Consider the following 21,074-nt stretch of genomic DNA (forward strand, 5'->3'; position numbering starts at 1 on the left):
GTGTTGCTTCAGGATTTCCAGCTCTGTAAATAATTGCTCAAGGCAAAATTATATTAATATTATTTGATGAACAGGAAGTCTACAAATAGCCATGGTATTTTGCCATAATTGCATTTGCAGTGGTGCAGGTGTTGAGCCTTACCCTAGCCAGGAAAACCAGTGCTTCAAATAGATAGATTTGTAAGAACATGTGGGTGAGGAGATGGGATGTAGGTTTGAAGGAAAGTACATCAGCAGGTTTGAGTTTAAAGGTTTGAAAAACATAAAAAAGTTTCAGGGGTTGTACAATGGCTTGGCAGCAAAACAAAACCATACAAACCCCGATTTCTTCAGAAATGGCAAGATACTCTTAGATTTGTATTTGTTTTTAATGGATTAAGGTTGTCGTAGATTGATGTGCTGGTTCTGCTCAGGGCTCAGTGGTATTTGTTACTGTGGTAGTTTTGGCTCATGCTTCTGATAACCCAAATCTTTCCTTGGCTCATGTGATGCAAAAATCCTTTTCTTGCTTGTGTTGGTGACCAGAGCAGCTAAGTGTGAATCTTGAGCAGCTGGATAGGTGACACCCCATGTCTCCTCCAGACAGTGAGTGTTCAAGCACTTCATTAATACTTGAGCTGTCTCAATGAGATGGCTGAAGGAAATGAAATACTGTCATTAAAATAATGCTGCCAGAAATGCCTGAAACCAACTATATTGGGAGACTGACTCATCCTGCCCCTGCTCTGGGAGCATGGCTGGATGCAGTAGGAGGGTATCCTGATTTTTTTTCCACAACTTCATGACCTTGTATCACCACCCCATGAGTTAATTTGGGAGCAGACTGATGAAGGAGAGGAGATGATATGCAAATGGGAATGTTTCTGTGGGTGATGCTCATAGCTGAAATGGTCTTGGAGTAGTTATTTTGAGAGGAAATCTTGGCTCATGTTCATTGAGCTGAGCTACCAAGAGCAGCCTGCGAGGTGGAAGAAAAAAGGGATGGGGAGAAAGGAAGCAGGTGGTGAGAGGGTGTGTGTACCAGAGAGAAGTGAAGCAGCACTCATGTTATCTCTTCCAAGCCTCTGTTTTTCCTCCCTCTAGAGATGGCCATTACTTCAGGTGGGCCCTGAGGTTTGGGAAAGAGGTTTGGTGTGTGTGTTAACAGCAAGTATTGAGAAAATTGCTATGTTGCATGTGAACTTAGCGTGGAAGTTTGTAACTGAGATGTGTGGTGATATCTTCACTTGAGTTTGGCTGTGAAGCTTTGGGGGGCATAGCTAAATACTTGTTGCTGGGCCAAATGGACTGGTATAAAAGTAAATAAATACTTGTAAAAGATTGTCTCTGTTTCGCTTACTACTGTTCCTGAGTGTTTCAGCTTTGGCTGTTCTTGAAGAAATTGTTCTTTCTTACCTAAAAGGCAGCATTTAAGTTATTTAGACAGAAGTGGTGCTGCCTCTCCAGACAGGAATATTTGTATAAATGTTTAAAGTGTCCAGTTAATCTGTCAGGATTGTGACCAAGGCATGATATCGTGCCTGTGTGCTAATTATGAATGGTTTGTGCTGTGAGACAGTGTGATGACTTCAGTGCTGCCTTTTTGTTATAAATACAGCGTCTTCTGGGCTGTTGTTTAAAGACTCCTTTGGAAGCCTGATTTAATAGTGGAGCTGAGTGAATAATTCAAAACCTTTTTATCAAGTTCTTGTTTAAATTCTTAAATGAGCTCACCATAACCTTTTTATGTAGGCCTCCTGCATGTGTCATACAAATATTAGAATAATTGAGTTTTACTAGTGCAAATGTTTCTGTGAAGCAAATTTTTAGAGCTTGATGTATGACTGTTTATGGAAAGGGGAATGTTAAAATCTCACACACCAGTTCCTATGCCAGAAACTTGTGCTGGCTCACTTAGGAAAAGGGTTGGGGGTGAGACCCTCAGCTTTATTGGAGCAATCCTGACTGAGCTGGTTTGTCAGACTGGCTTGTTTGCAGTTTAAAAACTGCACACATGTATTTAAAGGAATTTCAGCTATCTCTCTCTTACATTCTACATACAGTAGCAGTACTTAGTTTAAAATACTTGCTTTTTTCCAGATAAGTACTACTTTGACTCTTCTTCCTTTTCTCCGCCCTTTACATGAGATGAACCAGCACATTCAAAATTCATCTGCTTAACATCACTGAGTAGCTTAACAAAGGGATGCAGATGAGAGAAAATTCATAGTTACCTTCCAGGTTTCATCATTCCTTGGCTTGAAGTCCAGTCCAGGCTGGAGCAGAGCCTTGCAGATAGGTAATTTGAGTGGATTTAGCGTGCCTACTCACATGTACTAATGTTTGCAGACTTGCTGGTGAAAGCTCATTAGTGTTAAGTCATTTCTGAGTACTGATGGTCTTTAAAAGGCAAATTAAAGCCTTGCAGAAGGCTTCTGCAGTCTGCAGAACTGGCATCCATTTGTCTTCTGCTTCTCCAGAAAAATGGAAGACTTAAAAATCTAAAGCCAGCTCAAGAAGCAGGAGTTGGGGATTAGGCAGGGAGCTGGGAGATGCTGTTTTCTCAGTTGAGAATTGTTGCTTAATTGGTTACAAGAATTTAGTCAAGACTGTTTATTCTGTTTGCAGACAAGCCTTCTCCTGTGCATGCTCTGGCAGTCCTCTAACCTTTCTGGCACCGCTAAGCCTGTGCTTGGAGATGAGATGGAAAATCCTTCCTCTTTCAGTGCGTCATGAATTTGCAAAGCCTGATTTGCATGTGCAGGGTTTGCTCTCTGAATGTTGGATTTCTTTGCTGATTTTCCTCTCTGAACTCTGCTGCAGCCAGCTTTAACAGCATAAATGTTGTTACCGCAGAGCTGCCCGGGAACGTGCTGAGCTCCAGCCAGCGGTAGTGCCACATGCCCCTTGCAATGTGTGCAGAAATCTGGAATTGCAGCCTTGTGTGACAATGAGACTACTATTGAGATCTTCCATTGCCTTCAGTCACAGCTATTCCAAGTGTAACTATTGCCAGTACAGATGCTAGAAACTGGATGTCTGTATATCCATTCCCAGGCCTAAGAGAAACATAGGGAGGTCTTTAGAAGTAGGAACGTGTAGGTTTTGGGATTATAGAAAAAACGCAAACTGACCTCCAAACCCTGGCATCATCACAAGAGCCACCTTTGACTTTGCAGAGGGAGGGCAGTGAAATGTAAAGCCCAAGTAAACCTGTTCTTTTTTTGGCTTTCCTGAAATTGTCGTATGTGTAGAGTCATATTTTCACTGAACAAAATGAGTTGTATCCAACACTACCACTGGACCTGGGCCTCTGGCTGTGGTATTCTTGTAGCCTGTCAGCTTGAGTGGGAAGTGTTCAGACTTGGTCTGACTCCCTTGCATGGGCTGCAACATTGCTGCAGTTGGGTCTTTATTAAAGAAGAGACGAAGGAAAATCTCCTTCATGCCTCTTCCATTCCTTGTGCTGCAGTATCGGCTCTAACTTGCCACTGTGAGTTCCTTGGACCTGAAAACAAGTGGCAAATTTTGGGTGGACTTTTGCTTGTTTTTAATTAAATATTGGTGTAACAAGAGTTGTATTGTGACACGAAAGACCCAACAATCTTACCAAACATGCAGAACAAGCAGGCTGTGTCTTGTCATCCCATTACGACATTCCCACTGTAGGAAACACCCTTTGTGCTTTGATAAATTTGTCCTTATTCATAGTGTGAAACTGTAAATTAACATGTAAAATTGCTTTTGTGCATTGGAGATTTTTAACAGTTCATGGTCCCTTCAGATTTGTGTTGCAAAGTGTCTGTGAAGATAAGGGACCAGTATTACCTTATTTATTATGGGGGGAATCTGAGACTTGGCAGCTTTTTCTCAGGTACCCATTAAATGTGAGCATTTGCAGAGTTTGCTGTAGCTTATGATTGAAGTTGGTGATTACATCAGGCAAGATCCCACTGCAGCAAAAAGCAGGGAGAGGGGTGCCAACTGAGCTTTGTCTGAAGTGATGTGTCTGAAGAGATGCAGGCTGGGGTGAGAATTGATAGAGGCTGTTGTCTCCTCTTTCCCTGATGCTTTGATCACTGAGAAGAAATTATGTGACCGCTGAGCAAACTGATCTGTACAGTTCATGCTTAAGTTGTGTCTAGGATGTCTAAAATAACCTGAAGGAGGAGATGAACCAAAATAAGTCCTGGATTTTGTTGTAGCTGGATGCTTTTTGATTGCATAAGAGTATTCTGCAAGGCAAGAGTTAATTTGTCAGCCTTTTCTCCATTTATATAAGTACCATTGGTAGTTCACCCTCCCTGTGGTGACCTGTGAACCATCTTTTTGGGTCATGCTGTTCTAGATTTGGTTTTTCCCTCTTACTGCCCAACAGAGATTTACACTCAATCCTTGTCTAATTCAAACTGTTGCCTTTAAGTTTTCCCACTCACATAATAGTGTATTAAATATATATATATATATATAATTTTTGCTTGTATTTATCTCATTAGTGTTGTCAGAGGGGAAAGCAGTTAAAGGCTGGATGTGTGTTTGGACTGGATGGAATAATTATGAGGTACAGATGAGTTATTTTCTTTTTTTTAAAGCTGCTTGTGATTTTCTGCTGTGGATATTTTGATTCTTGTTTATTTTGCTCCTTCGTTTGGAGAAGAATAGTCTGGAAGAGGGGAAGGAAGAGGCAGGCCCTGTAACCATCATTGTTAGCCCTAACTTCTGGTAGAGCTTTGCTGCTTTGGCTTGACCTCTTTAAACCTGAGAAATGTGTTTTTGTTTGCATTTCCATCTTGTTGCATTTAAAAACTATTCTAACTATACCAGATTGTTTGAACATTAATGGGGGAATGTTTTTCAGGGACTCAATAGAGTTTCCAGGCAGCTTTTCATCCGCCAAGTACTGTACTGGGCTCTCACTGGTGAGGTTTTGCTTGGTTTGCTCTAAGAATCTGCAAAGCGATTGTTCGAAATTGCTGACACATGTTAAGTAATGTGGAAATCACCATCCTACCCCATTGAAGTCTGAGAGTGTTCATGTCGACAATAAGAACAAGATCTGACCCTAAAAATGATATGTGAACAGTCTCAATCTGGAGACCATTTCTAGTGCTCTCTCTGACTCTGGCTAGTTTATCCTTCAGTCTTAGATATTCTCTTTTTTACAAAATTATTTACTCGATCTCCTCAAAAGTACCACATTCTGACTGGTTTGTGTATTTTTGAATTATTTAACCACATGTGCATATTTGATGATGCCAAGTTCAGAGTAAAATCTCAATTCTGTAGTTGAGTATCAGGGGAGTTAATGCTACTTCTAACAGTAATGGTATGCTTATTTAATAAGAAATCCATCATCTTCTACCTCCCTTTTCCAATCTAGTTTTCAGCTTTGGAGCAGCTGTAATCAGCCTCTACAACTTCCCTTCTTCCTCTCATGAATAAATCCAACTACCTTATCTTCTCTATCGGAAAAGTCTTCCCTGGCTTTAGCAGCCTCTGGAGGAGGGTATAAAAGGGGCTTTCACTGGCTAACAGGAAGCGAAATGAATGGAGGAACTTTTGATAATGCCCCGTCTGTCTGAGCAGGGGATCAGCCCGACTAAATTGCAGCAGATTAGTGAATGATAGTGCTTCAGCTGGGGCCAGAATTAAAAGTTTTTAATCTTGGAACAAGCAGTGATTTCTTCCTCCTGAACAGTGGTCAACTCCCTCTTTGATTTGGAGGCTTGCAGTCATCCATATTCAGTTAGTTTGGGTGTGTGGTTTCTTTTTATTTATTTTTTTTTTTTTTTCAGTCTGCATTCATGAGTCTCAACAAGCTTTTTGGTTTTTTGGTAGCAGTGATTTTGGTGAAACCCATCATGCCATCTTTGCCAGTAACTTGTACTTCGCTTTGGATTTTTATGCCTATAATGAAGTCTTGTATTTCCCATCTTTCTTAATATTGGTGTGTATTGTTATGCCTCAGTCTTTTGTGGTTAGCTTTGGGGTGGTTTGGGTATTTTTTTAAAAGCAGCATTTTTGTTTCAGGCTGCCTTCAGCTTTACTCTGTGTGTGAACATGCGTGACTCCTTGATTTTCACCCCACAACTTGGTCCAAAGTTTTCGATAATCCAGCTCAGTGGGAGGGACAGATGACTGAAAATCTAAATGGGGCAGTTTAGCTAATTGCCTTAGGCCTGACTCGTCTGCTGGATAACACCAGTTTTATTGCAGCCCAACGTGATTGACATTTGGGGAATTGCACTGGTATAATGCTGGCAGCAGCATCGAAAAATCTGCCCTATTGTTTCTGATACATTCCCTGTCTGAGGAGGACCCTTTTGTTACAAGTAACTATCAGAAAGGCAACTAATGGAGTGAATTTACTTTTTCTTTAAATCACTGACTTTTCCAATTACCAAGGAAAAAATATGAGTAATATCCTATGTACTGAAACTTTGCCTTGTTCTATGTTTTTTTCAGGCTTTTTCTCTTGGATTTTATTACTGGAAAACTCTCTAATGACAACTTTGCTTAGGTAAGTGAAGCAAGATTTTTTCCTGTGGATTTTTTTAGAATCACTTCCCCTATCTTAACTTCTTTTGCATGTTGGGTTGTAATGTGGAGCTGCCAGCCAGCTGTGCTGCCTGTGCTGTGGTTAAAGGCTAGAAAGATGTTGTAAACAAAAGTAGGGGTAATGCCTCTAGTATGACATAAGGACCTCATTTATTCATATAATCAAATGAAGTGGACGTGGTGCAGAATAATGAGATGCAGGTTATATCTGCATTTTACTGTATAATCTCATCAATTTATCAATTTTTTTTCAAGAGATGGTCTGCATTTTTTTTTCCCCACTGGAAAGTAAACTTGTTATCACTTAATGTCATTTTATTATGAAATGAAACCTTCATGCTTCCAGGTTTTTAGATAGAGTTGCTTTTCCTCCATCCCTTTATCTTCCCTCTTTCCCTCAGGCAGGAGCTTCTGATGTGGAGAAATCATAAAAAGCTTGAGAATTTTATATTTTTTTAGCCCAAAACATGAGATAACGTGAGCATATTTAACACCCCCTCTTTGATCTTCTGAACCCCATCTATACCTCTAAAATGCAGATTCCACATAATTGATGATTGACGGGATTTCTGGGTGTTGATTGAAAGCACCTGGTCTTGTCAATTTCTGAATATCTTAGTGACATTCTGAGCACAAATCCAATGCTGTGGTGCCATGGATGATGGTTGGAAGAGCTAAATGTGCTGCTGTACCAAAATGTACTGTGTTTTCCTTTGTGGTGGAGAAAAGACTTGACTGACCTCTGATGCAAGACAAGAAGTTAATCCCTACGTATACAGCTAATTTGATGTGTTAGTTGGGGTTGCTTGTTGATCTGGATGAGGCCAAAAGCAACTGCAGTGTTCACGTGGGAATATAATATCCTAACAGCTACCCTGACAAAAGTGCTGCTACTCCTTGAGAGGCATCTGTGAAAGGCTTTTCTTTTTTGTCCTGTCTCTGCTTTCTGCAGTACCCACCCTCTCTTCCTTTCGATCTCCTTCCAGTGAAAGGTCAGCATAGCAGCTTCTCTCCTTGAGATGAGAGACCTTGGTGAAATAATATTGTCTTAAACCAGAAGTCTTCTCCAATCTGCTTTTCCCCTGGTATTTGTCCCTCTTTAGAGAGGACTTTAGGGGAGTGAAGACAGACTGCAGAGAGGTTTTGAGTTCCCTTTTAGGGAGCCTATCAGAGTTTATCTATGTGTCATTCCTTTGCCAGGGTGCTGAACTCAGGGTTTGTGTGGCATGGCATTTGTCTTTTCCTGAAAACACACAGGAACTGGCTCATGGACTCCAAACTGGGGGTGAGCCAACAAAAGTGGAAAAGTCCTTAGCAGAACCCTCTGAGAGCACTGCATTGCTCCTGAGACACGCCATTGCAGTGTGCTTGTGGTTCCCCATATCTCCCTCTACTGCTTAAGCAGTGACTAATGTGCAGCCTGAGGCTCTATTTATTGATGCCACTGCCTGTCCAGAGGATGGAAAGGACTCTGCAAATGAGGGGAGTATTTAGGCATCAGTTCTAAGTCCTTTTAACTTTGTATATTAGACACATCTATGAATATATGTAGACCAAGCTAATAAATTACCAGGGAATGGTAGTTAAGAGGAAAGGACATAATTAATTCTGTCATGTACTCTGTTTTAAAGTTGAGTCCAGAGCAGTAATATATTAGGCTGGGAAGGTAAACACTGTCATTATTCACTAACAAAACATGTACAAGGCTGACATTGTTTTCCTCCTTTTGATATAATAATTTTTTTCAGTGGTTGGAGTATCTTCAGTGGTCTTTGTTTGGTGTGGTAGGAGCCTGATGAAGCCCTTCCCTTTCTAAAGGGTCAGTGCTCCTTTATTTGAATTGAGTTTTGTATTAATGCTGCTTTGCTGACACAGAACATGTGCTGTTCCAGAAGGCACTTAGTGTTTGCTGCGGTTGGGGTGCTTGGCTGGAATTCCTGCAATATAGTTTGGAGGGAGGTATTTCTGTTTCATCAGGTGATGCCTTTTCAACTCCCCACACTGCAGTGTTAACCCAGGTCAACTGTACATGTCACATAAAAAAGAATCCTTTTTGTGCAGATGCCGTTAAGAAGCCAGCATGATCTCACCTTGTATATAGATTTTTTTTTTAATTTTTTTTTCTCTTCCAACTCCACCAGCGTGCAGAGAGAAGGTTTGACTTTGGTAAATGCAACTTTATGTGGTCCTTCAAGGTTAACACATTTGGGTCTTTTTTAGTTAGGAGAGAGATTTGGGGGAGGCTTCACTTTGCATCTTAGAGCATCTAAAGTTGATGTGAAAATGATGATAAAAGGAATAGTTGTCATGGTAAAAAGTTACCTAAAGCAAGGTAGTTAATTTACAGCATATATGATAAATAATAATAACAAGAAAAGCTAAAGGGACTGTAGTTTGAAGTTCCTTTCCCTTGCTGTTGCTCATAGCACAGCCTCTCTCCTCTCCTTTGTACCTCTCACTTTAGCAAATTTCTTGATGTATATAGTTACACAGAAAGACAAGCAAAAACTTAATATATATGTATTTCTATCTTGACTTTTCTCCACACAACCCACCCTGGATATCAGATCACTTGAGTTCACGTAAGTGAGGATGCATGTATCCAAAGTGGGTTGGTGTTGTTCAACCCCTCCTTGCCTCTTCCTGATGAGTTTTCTTACAAGTTTTGCAGGTCTGGCTCTTCCAGCAGAAATCTTGGGCAAAAAACACTCATGGAAACACCAGTGGAATAGCTGATGCTAAATATAAGTGGTGGAAGGATGCCTGCTTGTCTTAGCAGTATTTTCTTTGGAAGATGAGCATCTCCTCAGCATGTCCTTGGCTTTCTGTGTCTCCCTAGGAAGCTGTAGCACTGCACTTCCACTGTTCCCAGCTCAGTTTAAAAGTTCTTGATCAAAAGTATTTCTGTGGTCCTTCAAGGTCTGCTCTGTCAGATTGCAAAACTCCCAGGAATTTGGAGGGGGAATCCTCTCTTTGGATGAATTGAAAAGAAGTTGTGTTGTCAACTTGCATAAGGTCTTTCTTCAAAGAATGAAGTTTATTTTAGGGTGAGGGAGCTCTTAAAAAATTACTAGCCCGTAGTGGGTGGCATGAGCAGCATTGGCTGGAGGGGCAATTGTTCTGTGGTTCATGTGCTGTTTATTTTGCAGCCAGCGATGTTTTTATATTGCTGAGGCAGATGGAGGGATTCCCAGCTCCACAAGCATGACCCTGGGGGAGATTAGCTGGTTTTAGGTTTCACCACTTGGATGATGAGGTTACCCTGAGACAGAGATGCATCCCTGGGTATGGAAATGGTCTTGGCCCAGATCTTGTCTGGAGATGTAAAGCCTGAGAAAGGACCAAGAGGTCAGCTTCAGCTTTTTAAGGAATGTGATGTATGGTCATTCTATGGCATGTGTGCACTGCTGCTTTTTATTTAAAAAAGGATAAAAACATTATTGCAAGCTTATGCGTTCTTTTTTTTAACAATCTAATTTGAGCTACAATTAGCTCTAAAGTAGAACCTACTTTACAGCTACATAAATATTTATATCTCTGATACTGAAGCACTAATGATAAAGAATCCCAATAGGTTTTTTCATAGCTACAAAGCAAGGAACATTTCTCCTATTCTCTTAGCACCTTTCTTACACTTCACCTGCTTCTCTCCTACTGAGCTAAGCAACATCCTCAATCTGCACACACTGGGACTTGATTTTTTTGCATCTGTAGCAGTCTTAAGTAATTACTGTGCAGTTCTAATACTTGTTACAGAAGTGAGCTCCTCTGCTTGTGTCAGTCAATGGCATCTAGAAAACTGAAACTCTGAAACAAGCTAAAATGAGGAGAATCTTGTTTCCTTTTTGCTCACATGGGCTCTTACTCACTTCCCCATCTGCTTTGACTTTGAAGACTGCTGAGGTTCTTCCTCTGTCTGACCCACTTGGCATAAGCTAGAGAGGACTGTCTTTCTTCAGTAGCCAAGTTTATAGGGCTTCAGCTTGTTCGTAAATAATCCTTAAAGTATTGAGTGCTGCCTTTTTCCTTCTTTCCCCTTCAAAATGGACTTGCTGTTGTTTGTGTACAAACTGGAGGAATATTTTTTTCAGTCTACAGACAGAGGAGAAAATTTGTGCAGTCACTGTACATGAGAGGTTGTAAAGTGTGCTGGGGAGATTTTACTAAGGGTCTGTGATTTTAAGTATTTGTCCCATCCACTTTCAATTTGTGATCCAAGCACAGAAGAGCATCAGCTGTAGAGGAGGGCTTTGCTGTGCTCATTGTTGTACAAGCACAGTTCCAGAGTACAAAATACAGGACTTGGATATGCAGGGGCATCTTTATAGGAACATGTAAATATTTATTGTACTTCAGAGAAGGACAAGGTGTTGCTCTGCCTTTGCTTTCACACTTAAGTACCTGCACCACTAATTGGTTTGCATGTGTGAATGGTTATTTTAAGGTAGCATTAAAACTCACTTTCAGGTTTAGTGAGGCTCTGCAGACCAGCTTCTCCTGATTGGAACTCTGGCCTCTTGGTAGCAGGAGATAGCAACCCTCTGTGGAAAAATAGGCTTTCCTAAGAAAGAAAGTCCTGCTTTGAACATGTGGGATTCTAAGTATTTCCTATGAGATGTATTACTAGTATAAACAAACTGTTTTGTTTAGCGTAAGCTCTTCATCCTGATAGGATTGGAGATATCTTATAAAACAATCACTGTAAATTTAAAACTAATATTTGGCATTATTTAAATAAACATAAATCAAGATAGTATACAAACAACACAAGTTCCCAGACCAGGGACCTGAAAGACAGACCAACTTGGATATAGCCTGTGTAATTTTTATCCATTTCTCTATTAAATTTAAAGCATTATGCACCTAATTAATTTTTAAACTTATATCAGTGATAAAATGGATAACTATTGCAATAGACACAGATTTTAGTGCTACAATTACAGAATAGATATAAAAGCATGCAGGGTGAGAAGATGTCTGTGCAGTCTTTTGGTGCAGCATCTTTGCCACCCTGATTGGTTTGATACAGAGGACTCCAAATTGAAGCCTTTAAGCTGGAAAGGGTAAATTACTGTTTAATGTGTTGTAAAAGGTCTTGTAGACTGTGGGAGTAGACAAGTTATTTCAAAAACATAATGCTGGAAAGAAATTTCCGTGCCAGGCTGTTAAATTTCATTGCTGTGTTAATTAGATAGGAAGAAGCCCCTTATTTTTCCAAGTTTTCCAACTCGGTTGAAGCTCTATCACATTAGATGTGACAACTAAATGATCAACTACTTGTCTGGATGCCAGGAGCCTTGTACTTCCAAATTAATTGTGTTTTTATGAGCCAGTGTTAACTTTTTGAAAAATAAAGCTTAGGCCTTGGAAAAAACAGATGCTGATGAATATGGGAAGGAATGGGGAAAAGAATATATTGGTAATGAGGTGACCTCTAGTGCTCTAATTTCATTTACCAAGTAGCTATTATTTTTTGTATATAGAATGTAAAATTTTGCCTTTGAAGAACTTCATTTTAGAGGGTGGAGGAGTTCACAATCCTTTCAAGGCCTGAGTTCAGCTGGTAATCCAAGAGGGAATTCAGTATCTTCATATATGGAGGGTGTATGAGCTTTTTTAGTTCATCAGGCTTTTTAAAAATGTCCAGATTTGCAGATGCATGAGGGACTGGGGGGAAGCCCTTGCCTCTAAGTGGTGGTAAAATTTAAAACTCTTATGGGTATGGCTCTGATCAACATTCATTTCAATGTTCCCATAAAAACCTTATGACTTGGCAGGATTTCAAGGACTGAAGAGAAAAAAGCTCTGTATACAACATGTTTTATTAATGTTGAAGGAGTAATATTTGCTGTATTTCAGAGTCTGCCACTGCACAGAATAAGTTCTTTTTGGCTCTTGTACACTTTGGCTTTTCCCCTGAATAAAACAAGGTGTGACTTCACATCTGCTTTTTCATAGTAGCCTTGTATTAATCAGGAGTGTACCTATTTCCAAGTTTTGGCTCGGTTTCATGCTTTTTCTTTCTTAATTCTCCCGTGTTGTAGAGTAAATTCATGATTCTTGACCCTCAGCTGATACTGTGAAAGTGTATTTGCATAAACCTTGATGTTAAGCATCACATCCCACTTACTTGTGATGACTTTTTGCCCCCTTTTAAGCTGTGTGTAAAGGTGAATTTGAAATTAGGCAGCTGAGAAAGAAGTCGTCTGTTGAAACTTGGCAAATGTGGTTGAACTAATAAAAGCAAATTTAAAAAAAAAATATACTTTTAAGGGAAATCAGTACTGTAAAACATGAGCTTTAAGATGAAATTGCTGAAGATAATTTGTGCAGCCAAAGTGCAAGAGGAGGTAGATAACACAAGTCAAGCACAAAATCACAATTTACAGCCACATACCGGTGTTACTTTGGTAAGATTACCTCTGCGTGGGGCTTGGCTGGCGATCAAGGAATGGCTTAGGGAGCCGGCTGGAGTGGGATTGGATCGCTGGCAGTGTGCGAGGCATCGGGGCACGCTCTGAAACAAGAGTCTGGCTTCAAATCCTCCTGAAACAGGAGTCTGGATTCAAATCCTCAACACCAGCCTCTTTCAGAGAGCGCTGCGCTGCCTGGCTGTGGGACACAGCCCGGGCTCTGCGAGGCAGGAGGAGTTGGGGTATGTGACTGCTTAAAAGTAGCTTTTATTCCCTAAGTTACTGCGCGGGTTTTGGCTGGAGTAGAGTTAGTTTTTTGTATAGTAGCTAATATGGGGCTGTGTTTTTGATTTGCTCTGGAAACTGTTGATAAGTCAGGGATGTTTTGGGTACTGCTGAGCAGAGTTTACACACAGCCAAGGCCTTTTCTGCTTCTCACCCATCCCACCTGTGAGCAGGACTGGGGCACAAGGAGTTGGGAGGGGACCCAGCCAGGACAACTGACCTTAGATGGTCCAAGGGACATTCCAGACCATACGGAGGCATGGGCAGTGTGTAGAGCAGGAGGGAGATGTTCAGAGAGATGGTGTTTGTCTTCCCACATCATCATCATCATGTGATGGAGCCTTGCTTACCTGGAGGTGACTGAACACCTGCCTGCCCTTGGGAACTGGGGAATGAATTCCTTGTATTGTTTTGCTTGTGTGCAGCTTGTGCATTACCTGTGAACCTGTTCTTAAATTCAGTGCATGAGTTGTCTCACTTTTACCCTTCTAATTCTCCCCCTTCTCATTGGTGCAGGGTAAGTGAGTGGCTGTGTGGGTCTGAGTTGCTGCCTGGGGTTAAACCATGATAGCTATCATACTGTTAAAAATTGACATAGCTATATCTCAGTCTTATGCTTCTAATTTGTGAGTACTGTTGCTTAATTAACAATTATGAAGCACTTGGAGCACTTTAAAAGCGCTGTAGGATTGTAAAATATTGCATTTGCGTGTGCACGCTCTTAAACGTGGAGATTTTCCACGTTTCCACACTCCTGCTGCGCGAGCGCTTGGCCGAGTCGCACAGGCTCTTCCTGACCCAGTTCTCTCCTTGTTTGCTCACTCCTCCCATTTGACCCAAGCCTTTTACTTGTCCACCTTCCTGTCACAGATTTGTGAGTCTGTCCCCTGAGAAGCAAGCAGTTCTGCTCTGCATGTGTTCAAAGTCAGGGTGGAGGGGGCTTGGGGCAACCAGATCTAGTGACAGATGTTCCTGCCCATGGCTGGGAAATTGAACTAGGTGGTCTTTAAAGGTCCCTTCCAACCCAAACCATTCTATGATCTCTTCCATAGAAGCCCCTCTGAAGGTTAGTATCACCCCATGGCCTGTTCCAGGAATGCTCTTCCCCACACCCATGAGGCAGGACTCTGGTTCCTCGCTGCAAACAAAATCTTCCTCTGTTTCCTTCCTTGTCTCTCTCCCAGGCCCTACACAGAGGTCTGGCAGGTGCTCTTTAGGGAAACCACCTGGACTTCAATTTGCTTGGGTGAGCCTTAGCTGCTGTTCTCCCCGCAGTGGTCCTGGGGATCCCTGGAGCTGAAGAAGAGTTCAAGGGTAGCAGCTGGACTTGGACTGGGCTTGCACAGTGAGAAGGTGCTTTTCCAGGAGAGCTGGGGGAAGGTTCATTTGGAGCTGCTGTGGCCAGAGGCAGTGCTCCTTCTGCAGAATTGTGCTGTAATGGCAGCTCCTGTCTTTGTGAGGCACTTGCATTGCCTCTATCTGACCCATAAGCATTTTGAAGCTTTTCTTTGATATTCACCAGTACTAGAGCTGAAACTCACCCATGTAAGCATGATTTGATTAATTATTTGAAGAAACTCCCACTTCTCAGATCGGAGTAGGCTGGATTTTTCAACAGGCTTAGTATGTTATCGGCTGATGAAAACAGAGCACTGGAGTGTCTAGCAGGAGATGCAGAAATACCAGCTGCTTCACCAAGAGATGAAATCTCTTTGTAACCAAACCAAAGCTCCCTGGGACTTGCTGGTGTTACCTGCAGTGCTGGCACCAGCACTAATGGCCGGCATCCTCTGAAAAAGGGAAAGCTCATGTAACTTAGTCTGCTGAGCCAAGGCTTCAGTTCAAGCGTGGATAAAGCAAGGAATTTGATCAGGCTCCTACCGCCGGTCACACTTCGAGCTAAGTGAAAAGGAGTAGAGCTGAGCTGTGGGACACAGGGTTTTTCTTGTGAGATCTGAAGTGTTTGGCGGATCCCTGAGTAGTCCCCATCGATTGCCATGTACTCAGGTTCAGCTCCTTGCCATTACCTCTGTGCAATGATCTTGTGGCATGGATGGTATGGAAGAATTTAGTTTTTCTTTTTGTCTTGTCCTGTCAGCCATCTCTTAATCTTGGATATTTATGGCTTGAAATAAAGTGTGTATTGAGTTGCACTTAATCCTAAATTGGGTTTTTACTCAATCTAGCCAAGGATGAAAAATTTGGTTATGCTGAAACCCTTCTTAGGGGAGGTAGGGGCTTCTCTGGGTTTTCTTAAAATAAAAATCAGGGGAAGGGAAGGAAGAATAGATGGTTAAGTGGTTTCAGTCACTATTAATGTTTGCCTACTGCAGCAATAACTTGTATTTCACATCTTTTCCCAGGGATAGGAGAGGAAGAAAGGGAATGAGGAAGTTGGTTGTACAGTTTTAGTTAGACTTGGTTAGCACGTGTTCAACTGATGTATGTGTTACAAAGCTAAGAATTGCTTTTATTTATGCTCAGTTGTGCCCAACATTCCTGAGGGTTCTGGAGTTGCAGTCTATTGAAAGATCTGGACTTGAATTGCTGTCGTCTTTGTGGTGTTCGCTGTGCAGCAGGACCTGGAAAGTTGGTATTTTTTGAAAATTTGAAGTATTCCTCGGACCTGGCATTGCTGTGAGGTGTCATGAACGTTGTCAGCAAAAAAAATCTCCATGCTTTTGCACTTGTTGCTGTGCTTCTTTCTGTCTTCTTTCGAGGCAGTCATTACCACCTTCTCTCTTTCTTTCTTACTTCATTTTTTCCAGAATTTTGTTTAGCAAGGAATGACATTCTGCAAACAAATCAAACCTGGGGTAATCTAAAAACTTGAGAGCTGAGCCTGCCATGAGTGTAGTTTTAGATGGGGGGATGATCTCAAGGAGGAGGTCATCACACAGTGTCCTGTGCTGTGCTCTGCTCCGTGAGCTGTGTGTCTGCCATTCACCTTGGCTGGCTGCAGCTGAGCTTGGCTGTTGTGCCTGTTTAAGAAGTTAATCTTTCTGAAAGGCTGAAAGCTGCTTGGCGTAGTGTGGTTGCCTCAGCTACAGGAACGTAAACCAGTAATGCTGGGGAAAACAGAGGGATAAACATTTGCTGCTCTTTATTTGCGTGAGGAATTACAAGATACACGGGATACATTTAGTGACTTGGAACAATTTTTATTTGAGTGCTGGCTCTGTGAGACCGCTGCACATTTGCATAATGAAACTAAGTACTCAAGCCTTGCAATGCAATAAGGAAAATCTGTTAAGATTGTAGTCCCTTTACATCAGCTGACCTTGGGCTGGCTAACAAACTAATTTGGCTTAATCCTTGTTTTTTAATTAAACATCAGATACTTGGAAGCATAAGTGACTGGCAATTAATCAAAGCATCTAGGAAGCCTGACCATTGGTCTCTATACTGCACAGGTTGCAAAGGTTGTGTGTAGATTAATATTTTAAATTAAATGTATAAAGGTGAAAGGGATGAATATAAGAACCATAGAGCTCACTTATTGGTGTTCCTGTGAATTGATTGCATCTGTAGTTTTTCAAACATTATGTTCAGATTGCACCATGGAATAGTTGAAGTGTCACTCACATGGAGGCTCTGGAGTGACATTTATCAATGTGGCCTCCTAAGACAAAATTGATTTATGATGTAACCTGTCCCCTCTCCAGTGAAATCACAAGGGTGTGGGCTCTGCATTTGCTGCTGCTTGCTGTCTCTCCCATCTTCTTCCCAAGCCCTGGCAAAAGAGATGAACAAGATGTTTGTCATCTCAAGGCTGGAGAGTGTGTTGGGAGGTCTCTGGTGTCATTTGGTGACGTTTCTGTTTTTTAATGTACAGGGTTGGAGCCATTTGAGCAACTTGCAAGATCAGGTCCTATAGAGTAGATAAGGAAGATGTGTGCAAATGTGACCTTTGTGTGCAATTGTCCCTTTTTTTGTGTGACAGTGATGCCACATGAGAAGTCCTCTATAGGTCTACATCCTATATAGATGTAGGTTTTTTAGGTACTAATAGTGATGCAGGATGATGTTTACAGTTTTTATGGGTAATACTGGAAAAGTTGGTGTCCTTTCCTGACTGCTGTCAGCCTTTATGGTTCTATGCTGCTGTGACTTTCTAAGATGTGTGGTCTAAAAACATACAGCAAATAAACTTGTCCAGGCAAGAATATGACCTTGATACACAATGATTACCTACAGCCCTAGGCTGGAAGGAATTATTACTGTTGGAGATCATGGTAAGGAGTCATCTTCCAGGTCGGTCTCTAAATATAGTCCTTTAAAGGTTTTAGCAATGCTTTTGGACTATAATTTTTTTAATTGCAGGGGACATAAATCTTGTTGTTACAAGGGAATGCAAAAAACCTACCCAAACTTCTTTCAATTCACAGTACATTCCTCATTTTACAGAAGAAAAAAGTGCCTGACAGATGCTGAAGAGTGTATCTTTTGAAGCTGTGTGGAGATGAATATTCAACCTATGAGCCAGGAGCAAGATGCAGCAGGGATTATGTGAGAGCTTTGTGTGGGAGGAATTTACTTCCCATGGTTTACATAGTGTAAAAAGAGAAGACCCCTCTTTCCTTGATGGGAGTAGCCCCACTAAAGTCAGAGCTCCTATTCACATGGAGGAAGATTTGCAGATTGAAGTCTAATTTAGATGTATTTGTTTGTGTAAGGCTGGCTTGGCAATACAGATAATAGACAATTTATTAGGTCTGTTAAACTTTCAGATTTCCATCCAGTTTAGGAAGAATTTATTGGAATTTACTACTCTGAAAAATGAGCCTGTCATTTCCTGAGGAGTAGTAGAGAGCATTGGCAAAGATTATAATGTCTTTCAAGACACAGCAGTGTTTTTGAGTGGTGTTTGTAGGCTGCCTGGCACAGACTGCCTGAGAGGGCAGTGTCAGGTACTGTGGTGTTATAATATCTAACCAACCTAAGCACAGCTGGTTGAACATTGGTGGAGTTCCTGACTTTGTCCATGACCTGGAATGCACAGGAGTAGCAAAGCTCTGTAATGCAGTACAGGAGGGTGGTAGAGTAGGAATTAATTTTCTGGGAGTTGCTTTTCCATGGGGGAATGGGGAGTTTCTGCTCCCAAAAGAGACCTCATATTGGACCTATCAGACCCAAAGATGCAACATCAGCCTTCATGCCTTTCTCTAGCAGTACTTTCAGGAGAGTGATGAGTTGGAGAGGGGAATCTCTTCATGTAAAGCCAAAGTGAGTGGCCCTTACTGGAGACCAGACAGAGTTGGGTCCTCAGCTGAGCAAAAGTTACAAAACAAACTTAATGACACCTGTGCCTTTTTGAGGTACATTCCTTAAACTCTTGTGTTTGTGTCTGTGTTGAGTTATACCTTTGCTGTGTTTGAGCAAACTCTTTGAATTCTTTGCGTGAGTTGAACACCTTGCTCAATCCTACAGCACATGACTGAACACCAGCAACCTGGATGCTCATCATTTCCATTTTAGCTGTGATGCGTTTGGTGACCTTTGTTAGAGACACTTTTCCTCTTGCTACTCATGTTCCACTCCTTGTCCTCTGAAGGTGCAGGATGATTCTTAGTGTTTTTTTCCTCCTGTCACTCCAGTTCAGAAATGGCTGGAAAATTCTCTGTAAAAATCACTTAAGGATTTTTTGTCTGCCATAGGAAACTTCCCTTCCAGTCCTCGCCTCTGCCTTGCATTATCTTGTAACAACAACGTTTCCCTAGGAGCACAGTGTACCTAAGAGGCAAGACAAGAGCTTCTTTTGCTGGTTAATCATTGTGGGTGCTGATGTGTAGTAAGTTTGTGAGGCCAACAGCAATGATGAAAGCTGTTTTTTAACAGGAGTGATGCTGGGTGTGAGAGCTATGGTGCTGATGGGACCCAGTTTAAATGGGAAGAAACACAAGCTGATGGCTTATCAACCTTTTTTGGAGGTTTGGAGGAGTATAAGACATAAAGGATCATTTTTCTAAGGTGGTTATATATTAATGCAGCATCTGGACAGAGGAGAACCAGCATTTTTGGTAGGTGCATGGGAAGCACTGTTCAATTTTGCCTCTGTTCACCTTTAGTGTTCATTCCTGTCATGTTCCATCCACCCAGTACAAAAACTCTCCAGAGGATGCAAACTTCAGTGGACTTGTACTGTTTATCCCAACTAAAGGGTTATTCTTCGTGCCTTGTTTTCCCCTTCCATTGCTTTTCTCCAGCTTGCTTTTGTTGAGCTGGCTCAGAGCTGGGCTGCTGTTTGCAGGCAGAAGACATGAAGTAGTGTGGGAACAGCTTCTTGCTGACAGAGTCCATGAGCTGGTGATAAAGAGGAGTCCTGAGACATTCTTCTGCAGTCCACAGTCCAGATTGCTCTCACGCTCCCTTCTGCCTTGTGTTTATGATACCCACTCCAAGCAGTCTGGGAAAGGGGGTGCTTTTGGATTGCTTTCATTTGAAAAAAGGAAAAAAAGGTTGAAACATTTGATCAGTCATGAGAGGTGCCAGTAATGAACATGGTAGAGTATCATATTGGTAATCAGAGCAATTTGACACATTTTAGACAAACTGTTGCATTCCAAACTTAATTTACAGTGCAACAGGCAGATGAGGGATTTTTTAGTGTGGAAGAGCTCAGCCTTATGTGTTAGGAATGAGGCTGAACTTCTTGGGAGAAATTCTACAAAAAGAACCAAGACCACCAAAACCCACTCTATTACTCTAGACTTGTAGAAAAGCGTAGCTCAGAGGCACATCTGGACATGTGCTGTGCTGTGTGCCTCAGACACTCTGTGGTCAGTGGCAATCTTTCCATTCTGTTTCTATGTCAAGTGGCCTCGAGCAGTGGGAACCCAACTTACCTGACTAAAGGAATTTCAGAATTATTTGTTTTTGTAATTTACGTACATCAGTACTATGCAGTAGAGACACATGCTTGCAATAAAAGGAAAACTGAATCTGCATTCCTCTCTTTTGCTTTTTTGTGGGCCTTTTAGTTCATGACTCACAGGCTCTTGTAGAGGCTTCTGAGCCAAAAATGCAGCTGCATTTTTCTGTCACATGGTGCCCTGCCAGATCCAGTAATAGCAACTATTGGGCAAGAGAGAACAGAATAATACAACCTGCCTTACTGCAAGTGTTTGTGGAACCATACTCATGGGAAGTTGAAGATGATTTTCATGGTGGGAAAACCTTTTTATGAACTTCCTCCATCTCCTCATCCCTATGCATATGGTGCTTGTTAACACCCTGGATGCTTGTGGAAATAGCACTGCTAATAAAGGACATCTCCATGGTTTGTGATGGAAGACCTGTGACTGAACTGTGAGATATTCCTGGAAGAATAAGACCCAGTAGTAGGGGAGAGGGTTGGAATTACAGCTGGAAAGTGTTGAGAAATCCTTTTGGCAAATGTATTAAACTGAGAAAAGCCAAACAGAGACCTGATGGATCCGTGAAGTGGACTTTATTCCCTGTGTTATGCTTCCCAAGGAGGTCACCACCTTATTTTGCACATCTTCAGTCCCCAAATTGGTGCTCTTGTCTTTCATCTAAAGGTTTAGTTTCACACTATGCCATGAGAAAGATTTGTCCTGTTGAAAGGACAAGGTAAAGAAGAAATGGAGTAATATCGTGAATCCCTTTAAAATACAGTGGTGGCTTGGTAGTGTGGCCCTTCTTTAAAGCCCTCTGTAGCTACTCATCATTTGCATCTGATCAGAAGACAGTGTGTAGGCTTTGAGCCATGAGCATTTTTTCCCAATGAAGCAGTTGTGTCCCATGTTGGATCCTTCCCATAAAGTATGGAAAAGATGCTTGTAGTCTTTCCCAAATTTATAACAGCACTTGATATTT

The 21,074-nt window shown here is 41.6% G+C and overlaps 1 protein-coding gene across 12 annotated transcripts in view; it reads left to right on the top strand.

The window, feature by feature from the left end:
* AKAP13 (A-kinase anchoring protein 13) overlaps positions 1 to 21,074 on the top strand; it is a 207,328-nt gene that overhangs the window by 13,979 nt on the left and 172,275 nt on the right. For all 12 annotated transcript variants that reach the window (XM_058846593.1, XM_058846592.1, XM_058846596.1 and 9 more), the window contains one exon: positions 6,445 to 6,499. The gene's annotated coding sequence lies outside the window, so the exon portion shown is untranslated. The remainder of the gene's footprint in view (positions 1 to 6,444; positions 6,500 to 21,074) is intronic.

This window comes from Poecile atricapillus, chromosome 11, assembly GCF_030490865.1.
Source record: "Poecile atricapillus isolate bPoeAtr1 chromosome 11, bPoeAtr1.hap1, whole genome shotgun sequence".
In the NCBI taxonomy this organism is placed as follows: domain Eukaryota; kingdom Metazoa; phylum Chordata; class Aves; order Passeriformes; family Paridae; genus Poecile; species Poecile atricapillus.